This window comes from Bos indicus x Bos taurus, chromosome 1, assembly GCF_003369695.1.
Source record: "Bos indicus x Bos taurus breed Angus x Brahman F1 hybrid chromosome 1, Bos_hybrid_MaternalHap_v2.0, whole genome shotgun sequence".
NCBI lineage: Eukaryota > Metazoa > Chordata > Mammalia > Artiodactyla > Bovidae > Bos > Bos indicus x Bos taurus.
The window spans coordinates 11,561,899-11,582,809 of record NC_040076.1 but is presented as its reverse complement, the minus strand read 5'-3'; positions in this window follow the sequence as shown (position 1 = coordinate 11,582,809).

The following is a 20,911-nucleotide window of genomic DNA, read 5'->3' as shown; positions in this document are numbered from 1 at the left end:
TGAGGTTAAGCATTACTAGAATTCATCAATATGCAGGGCTCTTTTCTTCTGGAGAACTGAACCCAGGAAGGGTACATTACCTTCCCACTTGTTAGGGTCATGTGACAAATTCCAGTGATAGTCTTTGATGTGTCAATTTTGGGTTGAAGCATAAAAAGATAAGACTTTATTTTGTTAGCATCTTCTAGATACATATCATAGACACCTATGTTCCAAATAGTACAGAAGGTGAGAAAATCAGGAGCTGTAATTTTACAGTATTTGAAGACTAACCAATTAACTTGTCACAGTTTCATTTTTGAAAAATGATCAGTCACCAGAAAATATAATGTACATATTTACTCAACTTATTTATATGTTACTTATGTTTTAAATTACTCCAGATTTTTGAACTGCTATCAATTGAACTGCCTCTCTCAAGTTATATATTTGAAAACTGACTTGAAAAAGAACTATCTAGACACTGGAAATAAACTGTTTAATAATTTCTGCCAACCTCAATGACCAAATTACACTTTCTTTTTTTATTATTTTTAGTATAAACTAGATCATGCATACACTGAAGTTTTTTTTTTTTTAATTTTATTGATTTCAGAGTGGACTTTATAATTCACCATGCAAATATATATATATATATATACATCTATATATACACACACACACACACACACACACACACATGGCATCACAGTGTTATATGTTTGTCATATAGGTTACATTAAAGTCACAGAAAAAGTTAAAAATGGAAATATAATGTTTGGATGCTAGCAGAACACTTGAGACTCCTGGGTCAGAGACAAATGACTTTATCCCTCACAGTACAACAAAAAGCAGAAGCTTCATGTTCACATAGGTTCCCCTTGCCCACAAGTCCCATTGGAAATATCCCAAGGGAATGCTGCTGTACAGTGAGTTTTGTCCAGTTGAGGAGCCCAGGGGTTCAGAAACCCCTGATATTTTAAAGGGACTTCTAGCAGATCAGTCTAGCCTTTGTTCCAGAGACAGAATTTTTATTATCTCAATCAGGAAACAAGTCTGCCCTGTCTCTAAAAGATGATAATACTGCTGTTCTAAGACTATTATTCAAATTAAATACTGCTGTTCTAAGACTATTATTCTATTCTTAAAAATAGAATCTGGGAAAAAACCTTCCAACATCTCTATTAGGCACTGCAAGTGATTCATGGAGAATTCTCTTTTAACAGACAGTGTCTCCAAATGCCCAGGTATCTGAATGACTGAGAAGCTGATATTACCCTGTTAACTCATAACTGATATATAACCTGATAGGGAAATTTTTTTTTTCTGTTTTAAGCCACTGAGATGTGGGGGTCAACTGAATGTTCTAATATGATCTAGTAGTAGTAGTAAAGGCCCATCTAGTCAAAGCTAAGGTTTTTCAAGTAGTCATGTATGGATGTAAGAGTTGGACTATAAAGAAAGCTGATCACCAAAGAACAGATGCTTTTGAACTGTGGTGTTGGAGAAGACTCTTGACAATCCCTTGGACTGCAAGATCAAACTAGACAGTCCTAAAGGAAATCAGTCCTGAATATCCATTGGAAGGACTGAAGTTGGAGCTGAAGCTCCAATACTTTGGCCACCTGATGCAAAGAACTGACTCATTGGAAAAGACCCTGAGGCTGGGAAAGATTGAAGGTGGGAGGAGAAGGGGACGACAGAGGATGAGATGGTTGGATGGCATCACCAACTCTATGGACATGAGTTTTCATAAGCTCCAGGTGTTGGTAATGGACAGGGAAGCCTGGTGTGCTGTGGTCCATGGGGTTACAAAGAGTCGGACACGACTGAATGACTGAACTGAACTGAACTGAACTGAGAAATAGTAATGTTAGTTGCTCAGTCGGGTTTGATTCTTTGCAACTCCATGGACTGTAGCCTGTCAGGCTCCTCTGCCCACAGGATTCTCCAGGCAAAAATACTGTAGTGGGTCACCCTTCCCTTCTCCAGGGAAATCTTCCCAACCCAGGAATGGAACCCAGGTCTCCTGCATTGCAGGCAGATTCTTTACCATCAGAGCTACCAGGGAAGCCCAATACTTTGGCCACCTGATGCAAAGAACTGACTCATATGAAAAGACCCTGATGCTGGGAAAGATTGAAGGAGGTAGGAAAAGGGGATGACAGAGGATAAGATGGTTGGATGGTATCACTGACTCAGTCGACATGAATTACAGTAAAATCTGGGAGTTGGCTATGGACAGGAAGGCCTGGCGTGCTGCAGTCCATGAGGATGCAAAGAGTCAGACAGGACTGAGCAACTGAACTGAACTGAACTGAACTGACAGAACAATAGAATCCTAAAATGATATTTATTTTCATCCTACATATAAAATTGACAGTGATCTCATTTCTACTACTAGTACAATATATTGGAGTGTATTTCTAGTAGAAATTAAAGACATTGAACAATCAGTATAACACAAAGATTACTCTTTGTAACCAACCCAGACTCAAGACTCAGAGGCAACAGCGCTCCTTTTGTAAAACATATCTATATATACCGCAAGTGACATTTTGACACAGACAGAGACGTTCATCTGACGTTTCCTGTTCAGAAATTTCAAAGGGTTTCAGCCATATAGTAACCACTTAACAACCTGGTAGAACTACTTCCTGCTGATTTCAAAGAAATCCCTGCAGTCAGTGTCTTGAAACCGAAAGCAAGCCTACTTTGAAGAAAAAAATAGTAAATGTTTACTTACTAGGTTGAAAAACTGAAAATGAAATAACCATAAACCTATATTTTTATTTTGATCTTGTATTATGCTTAATGTTTACACAGTAACTGGATACATGGAGGGAAATCCGGAGACTGTCATGTACTCATGAGCATTCTGTTTCTGGAAAGTAAATTGTATGTGGTTGTAAAAGATCTCTGATATCTGTAAAGCTAGATGACTCCAGAACATTTATAGACTCTGCAGCTGCAACTTGGCTCCTAATTCAAATATTTATTGTTGTTCAGTTGCTAAGTCATGTCTGACTCTTTGGGATCCCATGGACTTTAGCATGCCAGGCTCCTCTGTCCTCCCAGAGTTTGCTCAAATTCATGTCCATTGAGGTGGTGATGCTACATAAGCATCTCATTCTCTGCAGCCCCCTACTCCTTTTGCTTTCATTCTTTTCCAGCTAATATGTACCACAGAAAATTTCCACATCCCTGGGAAGATTCTAGGAATCATAAAGGAAATGAGAACTTGGTCCTGGACAATAGGGTTTTATGTTTTGCTCTAATTAAATAGTTTTAAAGTTACATCTTAAAATTTTAAAAGTATTCAAGCCAAAAATAAATAGATAGAAACATTCTTGTCTATTCCAAACATCTTTCTCAGCAAGATCTATCTATAACATCCCTTTTGGTATATGTGAAGAAATTGTTAGACACTTTATTTTAAATCTTAAATGTTGCCATTCAAATTTTACATTTTTAGAAAAAAATGGAAAAAAATAACTTTAAATAGAAAGGATGAGAATACATTGACATTAACAGCCTGAATATCAACAAGTCACCAGTCTAAATGCCACAGAAAGATTTTCTATGGAGATATAAGCAGTTTGAAGAACTGAGGCCACATATAAGATGTGTAAAAATATGGCCCAATGGACATGAATTTGAGCAAACTCCAGAAGACAGTGAAGGACAGGGAAGCCTAGCATGCTGTAGTCCATGGGGTCACAAAGAGTTGGACATGACTTAGTCACTGAACAACAACAACAAAAAAAGGTAGCTGAAGTTTCCTGCTACTGAGAAATATGAAATGATCCCTGTAGAGTGATGTGGAAAAGATTAATGTTTTCATGATCAGATTAAAGATGAATGTCTGCCCTGTGGTATAATGCAAAGAATGAATATCAGGATATGAGCTCCAGAGGATGGAGGGATTTTTAAACTTTGCTCACTGCATCCATCCTAGCTTCTGATCGATGAAGATGCTCAGTGAGTCTGCTCAAGGTATGAATGCATTAAAAAAAAGAAACATAACAAATTAAAGAAGAAAAGAAAAAAAATTCCTTCAGAGCTGTAGCAAGCATTAAGGTAAAATCTTTATATATTTGAAAGAAGACTTTCAAAACTAGATAATGAATCTGAGGAAGCCTTAGAGGTGATAGCCAGTTAGAGATGTTGTGTGAGTGTGAAAGTCGCTCAGGTGTGTCCAACTCTTTGCCACCCCTTGGACTATAAAGACCATAGAATTCTAGGCCAGAATACTGAAGTGGGCAGCCTTTCCCTTCTCCAAGGGATCTTCCCAACCCTGGAATTGAATCCAGGTCTCCCGCATTGCAGGTGGATTTTTTACCAGCTGAACCACAAGGGATGCCCAAGAATTCTGGAATCAGTAGCCTATCCCTTCTCCAGAAGATCTTCCCAACCCAGGAATCAAACTGGGGTCTCCTGCCCTGCAGGTGGATTCTTTACCAACTGAGATATCAGGGAAGCCCTTAGAGATGTTAGTAACAACAGAATAGGATGAGACAGTAATATAGTACTGCTTTTTCATTATACAACAGAATAACTTGTACATGGTGTAAGCACTCATTTAATATTTGCTTAAAGACTAAATAGAACTTTGAAAGGGTCAGGTCTGAGACATTTTGTATTACATGTTGTCACTAGATATAGTAGGTGTTAATTACTGACCACAATAAGTAGGAGTCAAACACATATACCGCAATTACTGGAGGGTTTTATACAGACAGTATTTACCAATGTATAGGCAGGTTGTGAAAAAACCACAGGGAACACTGCAGCAACACAGAAGCAGAATGATCAGTGTTACCACTTGTATTCCCTAAGTAAGATGAGAGGGAAAAGAGGTTACCTAGATCCAGAGGAGAGAGTCCTGTAGAGAAATTACAGAAAGGGAAGCAGTTGAAGTCCCACACAGGGGAAAAGGGAAATATGTACCCTGAACATATTCTCTATCATCATTGGCCAAATAATGCTGGAACGCAGAGGGCAATGAATTATTTTAATATTTCCTGTGAGTTAAGTCCCTTACATTAGGAAAAGTCAAAAGCAGCCTAGGCATTAAGTGGATACTAAGGAAGCATAATGCTGTTGCTTAGTCGTTAGTTGTGTCCAACACTTTGTGACTCTATGGCTCTTCTGTCCATAGGATTTTCCAGGTAAGGATACTGGAAAATACTGGAGAGGTTGCTATTTCTTTCTCCAGAGGATCTTCCCAATCCAGGGATCAAATCTGTGTCTCTTGCATTGGCAGGGGGATTCTTCACTGCTGAGCCACCAGGGAAGCCCAAGGAGGTATAATACCAAAATATTAAAAATTGAGCATTCATAATTATGAGAAAAATAGTTTGTTTTCTCTAAGGTATTTGCTTGATTTATATTTACCCGAATAATTGTCTATGGGAGCACTGCTTGATAGACATATTAATGTTCTGATGATTATTTCAAAACTGTTTCATTTTTTTCATAGATCTAGATATACTAGATTGAGATGTCACAATAGAGGAATCACAGTAGAATGACTGAATATTCATAATGAATAGAAGTTCTCATGAGTTCTAAAGGTCAAAAACTGAACTGACACACAACAAGGAAACCTGAGAAAATATTTTATTTTATTCTTAGGAATCTCCTGTTCTTTTGTTCTTTTAAACCCCTACACAATGAATCCAGGAAAAAGAGAACACTATGTTCTCTCTGCTTCAAATGGATTGTCAACTTTTAGATATTATGAAGACTGAAATTTCTTTTTTCTGTAATAGCTATTATGATTTCATATTTGTGAAGTACTTAGGAAATAATTCAATTAATATGTTTTATAGCCATTGGCTATTCATCTGTTTCATTCTAGTCATTCATTTTTATGATCAGAGAAAGTCACAGGGGTTCTATATGGAATTCAAAATTGCTCTAAAATACAAAGGAAAAAGATTGCTTGTATTTCAAACTGTCTGAAAAATGATTTATTGCTACATTTCCTCTGAGTACTTTATTGTTTTGGATTTCAGAAATACATTGGTTGTAAACTCTTAAGCCTTTCCATTTTTGTAAGTCATTAAATGTAGATCAAACATTGTAAATGTTTTGACTAGGGTGTAATTTTAGTCATCTTCTTCATTCCCACACTCACTGGTTTATCTGAGTTTGAATAAGCTGAAGGTCACAGAGATCAAAGCCACACAATTATAGTGTGGCTGTATAGAAGCTATGTCAGGATAACACTGGCTTTCTAAATTTGCACTGAGGTCTTATCCACCATCCTAGTGGTTTTAAAAATGATATATTTGGGAATTTTGGAATTCCTAGTAGGGAAAGTTCTTGTTTAGTTACTAAACTGTGTCTGATTATTTGCAATCCCATGGACTTTAGCTGTCAGGCTCCTCTCTCCATGGGATTTCCAGGCAAGAATATTGGAGTGGGTTATCATTTCCTTCTCAAGGGGATTTTCCTGACACAGGGATCAAACCTGGGTTTCCTGCTTGGCAAGCAGATTCTTTACCACTGGGCCATCTGGGAAAACCATAGTAGAGAAAGTTATTGAGAGACAAAAGTGTAGACAATCTAGGTCCTGCTATCTTGCTTGATTCAACCAGAGTCTGCCAATATTATATTCCTTTATATGTCAGTTTTGTGGTTTTACCTCTTCTGTTATTTGGTATAGTTTTATATGGTTTCATCTTTGGGGGAAATGTTCCCTTGAAATTTCCAGTTTTCCTGAAGAGATTTCTAGTCTTCCCCTTCTGTTGTTTTCCTCTGTTTTTATGCATTATTCATTGAAGAATGCCTTATCTCTCCTTACTATTCTTTGGAACTCTGCATTTAATGGGACATATTTTTCCCTTTCTCCCTTGCTTTTCACTTGCTTTCTTATAGGATCGTCTTTACTCTTTAATTAGTTTACTTGTTCACTAGTTGATTTTCTCCAAAACTGTTTCCTCATGAAAACATAAGCTCCATAAGGGGCAAGCTGAGTGTAGCTGGTTTTTGTCAATTCCTTGTAGCCAATATAACTTGGTATATGGTAGGATTTCCATAATAAGCTATTGAGCAAATGAATCCATCAAAGACAGCTTCATAATATAAAAACAATAATAACAATGAAACTAGCAATTATACTAAAAACAGCTAACAGTTATTGAGAGAGTGTTACATTTAAGGCATTGAGGATAGTTTTGTACTTACTCTCTCATTTACATAGCAAACCACCCTATGAAAAAGGTCTTATGTTTTCCATATTTTCGATAAGAAATGAATGAACTTGCTCTGTATAACATGTCTAATAAACAATTTAGATCCATTTGATTTCATGTTCTATAAAATTAGTAATCAGTATATGACACTCTCATAGCAATAATAAAGCCATAATCTAACATTGTCATTGATCTGGTTTATCTGATTTTATTGTGCTTTTGTAAGTTATACTTTATATGCTCTTTAGCAACTAATTTAAACACATTTTAGAAATAATGAGATGTTTATATTGGGTAGATATAGAAGTAGATTTAAATTTTATGTAAAGATAAAGGAGCTTCCCAGGTGGCACCAGTGATAAAGAACTCTCCTGCCAATGCAGGAGATGTAAGAGATGTTGATTTGATCCCTGAGTCAGGAAGATCCCCTGGAGGAGGGCATGGCTATCCACTCCAGTATTCTTTCCTGGAGAATCACATGGACAGAGGAGCCTGATGGACTACAGTCCATGCACAAAGATATAATAAGACTAAGAAAACTAATCTTAAGAAAGCCTACTAAGTGTGAGCCTGTCTGCATGCTATAGGGTTTTCATGGAAATACAAGATACAGTGGCTGCCAGAGAAAAGCTAAAACACTAAAAAAGAAATTTCTATATTTAAAAAATAAATTAGTAGTGCAAAGTAGTAATGAAGCGGACATCTGGATTTGTAAGCAGACACACCATCCAGAAGATCAAGGAAGGGAAAAGCTTATTAGCATCTAAATATGAAGCATAGTTAACTGGCTAGAGAAGGATATATAATTCAAACCGGGCCCAACAATGACTCCCTCCTGGGAATGTGCATTGAAGCATTGCCACTCTATCATGTGGTGTGGCCACTTAAGCTAAAATATTGTATAGAGATGATCCTAGAGGTGTTGACTTGACCAGTAAGATCTACATGTGAGAAAAATAATCTAAGGGAAGAGAATTCACAAGTGAACAAAGGGAACTATTTTGCAAAAAAAAGCATGAAACAGATGCAGAGAAAAAAACAAAGATGAAAGAAAAGAGTGGCCCCATCAGAAGGAGGAAGCAATTTCTGCTTCCACTTTTCCTCTTAACTACGTTTTTTGGTTTTGCAAAACCAGTGAGGTTATCTGCTAATTCAATGTGGAAATATCTGTTTTCTTGGGATAAAATCTATAATGTAAAGCTATAAAGGAAAGTCTCTGATTAAGACAAGGTAGTTGTGGGACTCCCCTGGCTGTCCAGTGGTTAAGGTTTCGCCATGCCATGCAGGGACTGCAGGTTTGATCTCTGGTTGGGGAGCTGAGATCTCAGAAGCCTTGTGGACCAAACACCAAAACAAAAAACAAAAGTAATACTGCAACAAATTCAATCGAGACTTTAAAAAATGGTCAACATCAAAAAAAAAAAATAATAATAATTTCAAAAAACAAAGTAGTTGCTTAAAGAATTGAGTGTATAGTATGTTTTGAGAGAGTACTTAAATAAAGAAGTGAAAGTTTTAGTTTCAGTCTTTTTTTAGTTAATTTATTTTTTTCAAATTTATTTTTTTAGTTGGAGGCTAATTACTTTACAATATTGTAGTGGTTTTGCCATACACTGACATGAGTCTTGTCTGACTCTTTGCAACGCAATGGACTATAGTCTGCCAGGCTTCTCTGTCCATGGAGTTCTTCAGGCAAGAATACTGGAGTGGGTTGCCATTAATATGCAAAAACTTGGTGGAACTCATTTCTGGAATTTAAGATGTATCTTTGGCAAAAGTTTAGAAATGATGTAGATATCTATGGAGACTATTGATCTAAATAAATTCAGAACAATGAAAAAATAACATTGGTTGAGGCAATAAGTAAGGGGATTTAACTATTTAATTTATATATAAATAAAATCAAAGTGAGTGTAGCTTGGTTAAGAATTAGTTTTCTGTCTCAGTCTCTAGGCAAGTTCAATTTATTGCATATTTGTTAAGACCTTTGAATGTAAGAACAGAAGTTCAAATTGACTTCACTAAAAATAAAGTGTGTATATAACTTTGGTTCTTAGAATTCAAGGTCAAATTGAACTACTGGTGTAGGAAGGGCAGAGACAGATCTGGACCTCAGGGGCCTTATGAAGATTTAAATAATGTCAATCTTACTTTATCTCTGGCTCTTGTCTCTAAATCTGCATCTGTGATGGATTCTCTTTACTGGCATATTGCCTCCAAATGGAGAGAAACATGTCAGCTAACACTTTTATAATTTTAAAATGTATAGCTTTAGACACCATAAAAGAGAATGGCCAGCAAGCAGTCCCAAAACAAAATCCCACGGATGCACTCCTTGATCCAAATTAAATCAGGTATTCATATTCGTATGGGTCATCATCAACTGTCAGCAGACAGAATAGAAATTAAATTAGGATGAGAAGGATGGTTGGATTTTACTAGATTATCTGAGCAGAGTACCATCTAATCAAGGGAGTTCTTAAAACTGGAGGACCTTTTCCAGCTGTGATCAGAGAGAGAAGGCAACATGAAAAGAACGTCTGGCCACACTGCTAATTCTGGCATGCAGGCAGCCATACGCAAGAAGCAGAGGGAGACCTCTAAAGGCAGGAAAAGGCAAGAAAAATAATTCTTATCTAGAGCACCAGAAAAAATGCAGCCCTCCTGATGCTAGTGAGACCCATATTGAATTTCTGACATACAGAATCTGGAAATACAAGTTTTGCTAGTTTTTAAGTCACTAGGTTGCAATGATTTGTCCCAGCAGCAATAGAAAAGCAAAACAGGGAGGAAGGGAGATACCCTATAAGAGGGATATTTTGATGGCTCTCACATATGCATCTAGTATCAATTGCATTTTTATGGGTGATTCTATCAAAGTCCATTATAATCTTTTACAGTTCTAAAGGCTGATAGATGCATAAATAATAGATAGATAGATAGATAGGCTAGTATGACTCAAAATAGCCTTAAAAATCAAATCATCAAATTGTCTTTCTTCATGGTTCATGTTAATTATTATACCTTCGGTTGTTTGCTTTAAGTGCATTAAATTTTTAAAAGGGCATGTTCAACAAAATACTTATTGCAACCCTGGTTCATGGCACAAATATCAGATCCTAAAACCCTTATAAGTAAGGGTGCTAAGAGATCTTTTTTTTTTTTTTTCTAATATTTAGTTTTTGACTACAGTCCCTGACACAGAACTCCTAAATCCTTTGGAATTTCCTGGGTGATAGAAACACCTTTTGTTCCAATGTTGTTCAGTCACTGAGTCATGTCCAACTCTTTGTGACCCCATGGACTACAGCACACCAGTCTTCCCTGTCCTTCACCACCTCCCAGAGTTTGCTCAGACTCATGTCCATTGAATTGATGATGGCATCCAAACATCTCATTCTCTGTCACCCCCTTCTCCTCTTGTCCTCAATCTTTTCCAACATCAGGGCCTTTTCCAATGAGTCAGCTCTTCATATCAGGAGGCCAAAATATTGGAGCTTCAGCTTTAGCATCAGTTCTTCCAATGAATATTCAGGGTTGATTTCCTTTAGTATTGACTGGTTTGATCTCCTTGCTATCCAAGGGACTCTCAAGAGTCTTCTCCAACATGACAGTTAGAAAGCAACAATTCTTCAATACTCAGCCTTCTTTATGGTCTGACTCTCATATCCATACATGACTACTGGAAAAACCATAGCTTTCACTATACAAATATTTGTTATAATAAGGTAGCTCATTAGGTTTCTGGAGGGGCTTGGTTACCAGAAAGACCAAGCCATGATTAGAAACCTAAAACTTTCAATCCCCCTCCTCAAAGAGAACTTTCAACCCCCCTTCTCCAGAGAGACGAGAGAAGCTAAAATTGGATTTAGTAACTGACCATGCCTATGTAATAAGGCTCCATAGAAATCCCAATAATACAGAGGCTAGGGAGCTTTGCATTGGTGACCACATCGATGTACCTGTGGGTGTTGCACACCTATTTCCATGGGGACAGATGTTTCTGCCTTTGAGATCATTCCAGACCTCTTCTTATACACCCCTTCATCTGAGTGTTCACCTGTGTCTTGTATCATATCCTTTGTTTTATAGGCTCCCCTGTCCCTGGGATTCTCCAGGCAAGAACACTGGAGTGGGTTGCCATTTTCTTCTCCAATGCATGAAAGTGGAAAGTGAAAGTGAATTCACTCAGTCGTGTCCGACCCTCAGCGACCTCATGGACTGCAGCCTACCAGGCTCCTCCGTCGATGGGATTTTCCAGGCAAGAGTACTGGACTGGGGTGCCATTGCCTTCTCCGAGTTAGTTAGTAAACATAAGTAATTCCAGTTAAGTTCCAGAACATTACACAGTTCTGTGAGCTGTTATAGCAGATAATCTGATCCAAAGAGGGGGTTGCAGGATGTTCCAATCTATAGCCAAGTCAGAAAGAATGGGAAAACTCCTGGAGATAGTGGATGACAGAGGAGCCCGGCATGCTGCAGTCCATGGGGTCAGGAAGAGTCAGTCATGACTTAGCCACTGAACAACAACAGAAGGAATGTGCAGGTAATGGGGACCTACCACTTGCAATAGCCATCTGGAGTGGATGCAATCTTGTGAGACTGAGTCCTTAACCTGTGGGATCTGTGCCAACTCTGGTCAGTGTCAGAACTGCATTAATTTCAGGAAACCCAGCTGGTGTTAGAGAATTGTTTAATAGGTGAAAAACCCACACATTTGGTGACCAGAAATCAAGTAGTATTGAGAGTACAAAAATATTTCTTCGATAATGAGTAAGCGAGAAAGAAGAACATATTAGATACATTTTGTAGAGTTATTTTTAAAAACAAAATTTTTTGCAACATAAAGAAATCATAATATCTAAATTGTTTTTTTGTGTGTGTGTTCAAATTTTACCATGGTATTTATTTTATGGCAGTAGGGTTTTACTTGAATTTGGAATCATTATATGGAAAGTTTAAGCAAAAACATCATACAGGCTTGTGCCTATTTCTAGAATAAGTACATGAATAGCTTTTTAAAATACACACCAAATACTGACCTTTAATTTTCCTTGGATATTTATTGGAAATCAATCTCTGTTTTAGAAGAAATGAGCAAAACTATCCAAACATATTATCCTAAGCATGGCAATGAGACTTGGAATAATAAAAAGTCATCAGATAGTAACTTGAATTCTTTTAAGAATAGAGCAGGTGTGTAATTAGCCTTCAAAATAATGGGAGTTGTTATTGTAAATAATAACAATAAAATACTCAATTTTGGAAATGTAGAATTGGCTATTGTCTTTATCTCATGAATAAGTGGTTAAAATATTTAAATAAAATAAAAATAATAACTTTAAGATGTTTACTTTCACTTACTCAGGATTATAATCACCAGATGATTCCCTAATCGTCTTAATCACATAATACTGAACAAAGAAGAGTGAATTTAGTATTAGAGTTTTATATTATGAATAAAACTTGCTCTTCCAAGACAAAATCCTGGTGATGATCACTTGGTACTATGATTTCTATGTACCAAATTCTGCACTTCCATATTAATATGTTGAAGTAAAATTTCAGAAATAGAGAACTAATTAAAATAAAGAGGTACTTATTTGAGGTTTATCAGGATTATAGTCCAGGAGACACAAATTTGAGAAGCACTTGAATTATGTTCCACTAGAATTAAAAGTGGAGGAGGCTTATGAAGGCAAAAACTTAAAAGCTCCAGTTAGTAACATAAGTTATTTTTCAAGAATTTTAATTGGAGCTGTCAAGATCTAAGGCTGTTGGTTAAGCAAAGATTGGTTGAGTCTGAAATAGTTATATAGTAACAAGAGGGGACTTTGAGATCATAGATTTCTCTGGTCAATGTTGTTCTAATATAGATGTGGTGTCATTGAATTCGGTACAGTTCAGAGAAAACCCAAGTTTTCAGAGATGCATAAATATGTTTGAGATTAGATACTCAATGGCTGCCCAACTCCATTTTTATGCCTGAGCTATGCTTACTCCCGGAGGAGGCAATGGCAACCCACTCCAGTACTCTTGCCTGGAAAATCCCATGGATGGAGGAGCCTGGTACACTGCAGTCCATAGGGTCGCTAAGAGTCAGACACGACTAAGCAACTTCACTTTCACTTTCCAGTTTCATGCATTGGAGAAGGAAATGGCAACCCACTCCAGTGTTCTTACCTGGAGAATCCCAGGGACAGAGGAGCCTGGTGGGCTGCCGTCTATGGGGCCGCACAGAGTCGGACACGACTGAAGTGACTTAGCAGCAGCAGCATGCTTACTCCATTATCCTTTTATTTGTCATCAAGCTCTAGTCCCCAGTGTGACTGTATTTGGAGAGAGAACTTATTAGGAGATAATCAAGGCAAAATGAGGTGACATGAGTGAGCTGTAGTCCAATAAGACAAATGGCCTTATGCAAAATAGGAGGAAAGGCCAGGAACGCACACAAAGGAAAGGCTGTATGAGGATAAAGTGAGAAGGTAGCCATGCCCAAGGCAGAAAGGGAGGCCTCGTGAAAAATTAAAGCTGCTAACATTCTGATCTTGGTTGGATTTTCAGCCTCCAAAACAGAAAATAAATCTCTGTTGTTTAAGCCACCCAGTTTCTTGTATTTTGCTATGGCAGCTCTACCAGATTAAAACAATGGTGTTGATCACTCCTATATTAAGACCAAATAAAATTTTACAGCATAATATCTCTTATTACATCATCTGCTATGCTTCACATTGTAATATATTTCATATTATTCTTATGGAAGTATTTTGCAATGATAGATTAACAGTATAGTTAAATATGCATTTAAATAAGATCATGGCATCTGGTCCCATCACTTCATGGGAAATAGATGGGGAAACAGTGGAAACAGTGTCAGACTTTATTTTTGGGGGCTCCCAAATCACTGCAGATGGTGATTGCAGCCATGAAATTAAAACATGCTTACTCCTTGGAAGGAAAGTTACGACCAACCTAGACAGCATATTCACAAGCAGAGACATCACTTTGCCAACAAAGGTCCATCTAGTCAAGGCTATGGTTTTTCCATTGGTCATGTATGGATGTGAGAGTTGGACTGTGAAGACAGCTGAGTGCCAAATAATTAATGCTTTTAAACTGTGGTGTTGGAGAAGACTCTTTTTTTTTTTTTTTATTATTATTATCATTATTTTTTTTTTACTTTACAATATTGTATTGGTTTTGCCATACATCAACATGCATCCCCCATGGGTGTACACGTGCTCCCCATCCTGAACCCACCTCCCTCCCCAAACCATCCCTCTGGGTCATCCCAGTGCACCAGCCCCAAGCTTCCTGTATCCTGCATCGAACCTGGACTGCTGATTTGTTTCTTATATGATATTACACATGTTTTAATGTCATTCTCCCAAATCATCCCACCCTCCCTCTCCCACAGGGTCCAAAAGACTGTTCTATACATCTGTGTCTCTTTTGCTGTCTCACATACAGGGTTGGCATTACTATCTTTCTAAATTCCATATACATGCATTAGTATACTGTATTGGTGTTCTTCTTTCTGGCTTACTTCACTCTGTATAATAGGCTCCAGCTTCATCCACCTCATTAGAACTGATTCAAATGTATTCTTTTTAATGGCTGAGTAATACTCCATTGTGTATATGTACCACAGCTTTCTTATCCATTCATCTGCTCGTGGACATCTAGGTTGCTTCCATGTCCTGGCTATTATAAACAGTGCTGTGATGAACACTGGGGTACACGTGTCTCTTTCAATTCTGGTTTCCTTGGTGTGTATGCCCAGCCATAGGATTACTGGGTCATATGGTAGTTCTGTTTCCAGTTTTTTAAAGAATCTCCACACTGTTCTCCATAGTGGCTGTACTAGTTTGCATTCCCACCAACAGTGAAAATGTCTCCAGCATTTATTGCTTGTAGACGTTTGGATCGCAGCCATTCTGACTGGCCTGAAATGGTACCTCATTGTGGTTTTGATTTGCATTTCTCTGATAATGAGTAATGTTGAGCATCTTTTCATGTGTTTGTTAGACATCTGTATGTCTTCTTTGGAGAAATGTCTATTTAGTTCTTTGGCCCATTTTTTGATTGGGTCATTTATTTTTCTGGAATTGAGCTGCAGGAGTTGCTTGTATATTTTTGAGATTAGTTGTTTGTCAGTTGCTTCATTTGCTATTATTTTCTCCCATTCTTAAGTCTGTCTTTTCATCTTGCTTATAGTTCCTTTTGTTGTGCAGAAGCATTTAATTTTATTAAATACCATTTGTTTATTTTTGCTTTTATTTCCAATACTCTGGGAGGTGGGTCATAGAGGATCCTGCTGTGATGTATGTTGGAGAAGGTTTTGCCTATGTTCTTCTCTAGGAGTTTTATAGTTTCTGGTTTTATGTTTAGATCTTTAATCCATTTTGAGTTTATTTTTGTGTATGGTGTTAGAAAGTGTTCTAGTTTCATTCTTTTACAAGTGGTTTGACCAGTTTTCCCAGCACCACTTGTTAAAGAGATTGTCTTTTCTTCACTGTATGTTCTTGCCTCCTTTGTCAAAGATAAGGTGTCCATAGGTGTGTGGGTTTATCTCTGGGCTTTCTATTTTGTTCCATTGATCTATATTTCTGTCTTTGTGCCAGTACCATACTGTCTTGATGACTGTGGCTTTGTAGTAGAGCCTGAAGTCAGGCAGGTTGATTCCTCCACTTCCATTCTTCTTTCTCAAGATTGCTTTTTTGCCTAGATGTATTTTTTGTCTAGATGCATTCCTACTTACTCTTAAAGCTATGGTTGAGAGTCCCTTGGACTGCAGGGAGATCCAACTGTCCATTCTAAAGGAGATCAGTCCTAGGTGTTCTTTGGAAGGAATGATACTAAAGCTGAAACTCCAGTATTTTGGCCACCTCATGCGAAGAGTTGACTCATTGGAAAGACCCTGATGCTGGGAGGGATTGGGAGCAGGAGGAGAAGGGGATAACAGAGGATGAGATGGCTGGATGGCATCACTGACTTGATGGATGTGAGTCTGAGTGAACTCCGTGAGTTGGTGATGGACAGGGAGGCCTGGCGTGCTGCAATTCATAGGGTCACAAAGAGTTGGACACAACTGAATGACTGAACTGAAGTGAACTAAATATGCATTTACTACTTGTAACTCCATGGACTATAGCCCACCAGGCTCCTCTATCCATGGTATTCTCCAGGGGAAAATACTGGAGTAGGTAGCCATTCCTTTCTCCAGGGGATCTTCCCAACCCAAGGGCCTAACCCAAGTCTCCTGCATGGCAAACAGATTCTTTCCCATCTGAGTCACTAGGAAAGCCCATGTATTTGGAAGAAAACTCTTTATTCCAAAAACATTTGCTGTTTTTCATTCATTAAGTCATGTATGACTCCTTGCAACCACATGGACATCAGCTCATCGGGCTTCCTTATCTATTGAGTCAGTGATGTTATCCAACCATCTCATCCTCTGTCTCCCCCTTCTCCTCCTTCCCTCAGTCTTTCCGAGGATCAGGGTCTTTTCAAATGAGTGAGTTATTCACATCAGGTGGCCACAGTATTGGAACTTCCTAAAACATCCCTTCATGGTTCAAAAAAATATTGGTACTTTATCAATGTACACTGTATAATCAGGAATTAAACATTTGAGGATGATTTAGTGCCAATACAGATGGACTTATGTCTGTTTCTAAAATTCCTGAAGTGTTTCATAAATATTAAAAGCTAAATTCATGGTAATGTACATTGGTGGGAAAATCACCATTAATTTCTATTATTTGAGTAGAGTGAATAAGTTTCTATTCCTCTTATTCTCCTTTATCCAAAGCAGCCTTGCTTTATGTGTTTTATACATTTTCCTTGTCTAATCTTTTTAAGAAAGGATTTAGGATTAAAAAAATTTAAAACTACTACTGAAATACTAAGTTCAGTAGCTAGGCTGTAGTTTACTTACAAATTAATGATAAAACATCTGAATTAACAAACATCAAATTATTGAATAAACTATTACCAATAACCTTCCAAAAGTAACAGACACAAAATATTTTATTGACTTCTTTCTTAACTGTAAGGAACGGTGTTCAGATCAGATCATATCAGATCAGTCGCTCAGTCGTGTCCAACTCTTTGCAACCCCATAAATCGCAGCATGCCAGGCCTCCCTGTCCATCACCGACTCCTGGAGTTCACTCAGACTCACGTCCATCGAGTCAGTGATGCCATCCAGCCATCTCATCCTCTGTCGTCCCCTTCTCCTCCTGCCCCCAATCCCTCCCAGCATCACAGTCTTTTCCAATGAGTCAACTCTTCACATGAGGTGGCCAAAGTACTGGATTTTCAGCTTCAGCATCATTCCTTCCAAAGAAATCCCAGGGCTGATCTCCTTCAGAATGGACTGGTTGGGTCTCCTTGTAGTCCAAGGGACCCTCAAGAGTCTTCTCCAACACCACAGTTCAAAATCATCAATTCTTCGGAGCTCAGCTTTCTTCACAGTCCAACTCTCACATCCATATATGACCACAGGAAAAACCATAGCTTTGACTAGACAAACCTTTGTTGGCAAAGTAATGTCTCTGCTTTTCAATATGCTATCTAAGTTGGTCATAACTTTCCTTCCAAGGAGTAAGTGTCTTTTAATTAGGCATTATTTAAGTGTTTGCAGAAAGACTTACAGATTCAACATTGTATATACTCAACTGTAGGATACAGTGTACAAATGGAATGCACAAGTGTAAATGGAGTAGTCTTCCTTGTCCTTCTCTACTGCTGGGTCTCTCAGGGCATGTTCTGTACAAGATTCAAACTACAAGGGGTGTGCATGTAAACCCTCCAGCACCAGGGACCACTGAAGAAGCCCAGAGTCTACTTCTGTTGGGAGTCTAACACGGTGTCACATAGGGACTTTCTAGCTACCTGGAGAGTCTCAACTATCAATCCTCCAAAAGCTTTGGTGTAACCAAATTTAAGTCATAAATCCAACTGCTATAGTATCACTATAATGCTGAGAAACTAATACATCGTGCCTTAAAATAACTCATGAAACTACAGGTCCAAGAATATCATTTATATACAGTTAATATATTCCATATTGCTCCTCAGGAGTCACTATGGTACTCTAAAATTCTGTTTAAAGCATTCCATGATATAATAGAAGCATATGCATGTCACAATCTGTTATCATCTGACTCCTCACTACCTCTCTAGCTTTACTTGATTGTTTTCCCTGCCATTCTCTGCTCATGTTCACCCTGTCTCAGTCTGCTTCCAGATACAGACTTCCTGATTCTTCCTCCAATGTATGGCCTCCCCTCCCCATCTTCAGGCTGTTGATGCTCCTTGCAATGCCTTCCACATAATCCTTTGTGAGAACATTTCTTTTCATCATAGATCCACTCTCATGTTCTCAGACAGAGCTCCCTGCAACACACTGCCCAACAGTCTGCCCTGTGGCACTGAACATAGTCTGGTTGTATTTACCTCTGTCTCCTGCTTAAATGTATGGTACATAGTAAGATCAAAAATGATATAATTCCAGTGCCTAGAATTGTACTTGTCGTATGTTGTTATGCTGACATACTTTTGTTGCTTATTTAAGAATTCAGTTTATTTGACCTATGACTTAGATAAACAAAATAATTTGATTTAAAAACAATGTAGGTGCTGAAGCTTTTTTAACTGTATATTTATCAGTAGCATTCATAATCAAATTGGTCCATATATTGTCAATGTTAGTCTTATAGATGTTGGTCCTACTAAGTCATTTAATTTTGTTTTGTTTTTAATTGCATTAGATATTAGGTGGTTGACAACATCAAACAAACCCTGTGTCTCTAGGCTTTTATGCTGTGAATGTATGATAATATATATGGTACATATCTTGCATGTTCTATCAGTCTTACATACCATGCCTTTGAAGTTGTTTTTTTTCTTTTTCCTAATTGTTGATTCATATAGAAAATCTGTGGTTACCTCCTTGCAATCCTTCCTTTCCTTTTCTTTTCTTTTTAGATTTCAAAAACACTTGAGAAAGTCTCCCCTCAGGAACTGAATAGCATCAAAGGCAAAGACATGCCTCACCTTCTAGATTGCTTTATAATTATATATAAAAAGAAAGTTGACAGGGATTAATATCATTTGCATGCAATAATATTGTTTAATCATTTGCTTTGGGGAAAATGATTTGTACAATTTCATTTTAGTTCTCATTTCCTCAGGTTAGCAAAACCTATCTCTTCCTTTCAAAACACACTGGAACTTAAAACATTGATAATTAGGGCTAGCTACTGCAGTTCAGCCTTTGGGGGGAAGTCAGTCACCTTTAAACCTAAGGTATTAATCTGAACATCAGTATTAAACTGATCCTGGGCCAGAACCATAACTAAAGGTTTCCAAGTCTCAACCATTCCTCCAATGATGAATGGAACAGATGCTACAAAATACTGTGAAGAAATAATGCTTTTGGATTGCTTGTTGGGCAAAATATCTTGTGCAAATAAAGATTTCATATTGCTTGTTTTGCTATCTTGGAGCTGAAAGATCTATTTTTCTTCTAACTCTTAAGGATAAAAATGCATTAGTCTTCTTACTTCTAATCCAAATGGTACCATTTTTCCTTTTGTGATTGACGGGTTGTGTGGAGCATGTCTGCCATTTTAGCTACTGGTTTATGAAAACTTTGGTATAATTCATAACTCTTGTTACCCTCAGTGCAGGACTGAATGACTGGAAATGAAAAGGTAAATACTTTCACATAAAGCTACTTTTAAACTTTATTGTTTACCTTTAGGTTACTGCAGATGGTAACTGCAGCCATGAAATTAAAAGACGCTTACTCCGTGGAAGGAAAGTTATGACCAACCTAGATAGCATACTGAAAAGCAGAGACATTACTTTGCCAACAAAGGTCCATCTAGTCAAAGCTATGGTTTTTCCAGTGGTCATGTATGGATGTGAGAGTTGGAGTGTGAAGAAAGCTGAGTGCCGAAGAATTGATGCTTTTGAACTGTGGTGTTGGAGAAGACTGTTGAGAGTCCCTTGGACTGCAAGGAGATCCAACCAGTCCATTCTGAAGGAGATCAGCCCTGGGATTTCTTTGGAAGGAATGATGCTAAAGCTGAAACTCCAGTACTTTGGCCACCTCATGCAAAGACTTGACTCATTGGAAAAGACTCTGATGCTGGGAGGGATTGGGAGCAGGAGGAGAAGGGAACGACAGAGGATGAGATGGTTGGATGGCACCACCAACTTGATGGATGTGAGTTTGAGTGAACTCCGGGAGATGGTGGTGGACAGGGAGGCCTGGCGTGCTGCGATTCATGGGGTCGCAAAGAGTCGGACACGACTGAGCGCCAGAACTGAACTGAACTTAGGTTGGTCTTTAAAGAATATCACTGTGATAATTATTCTGTATAGAAGAGTAACAAGTGAGTTTTTAATATTTACATTTTTTAAAAAATGCAAAATATTGCAATTATTATGAGAGGCAGCATAATGCATTGGCTAAAATAATGGATTTAAGGCAGATTTTATTTGTTGTTCAGTTGCCCAGTCATGTCCGACTATGTCCAACCCCATGGCCTGTAGCATGCCAGGTCTCCCTGTCCCCAACCATCTCTTGGAATTTGCCCAAGTTCATGTCCATTGCATAGGTGATGCCATTCAACCATCTGGTCCTCTGATGCCTTCTTCTACCCGCAATCTTTCCCAGCATCAGGGACTTTTCCAATGAGTCAGTTGTTTGCATC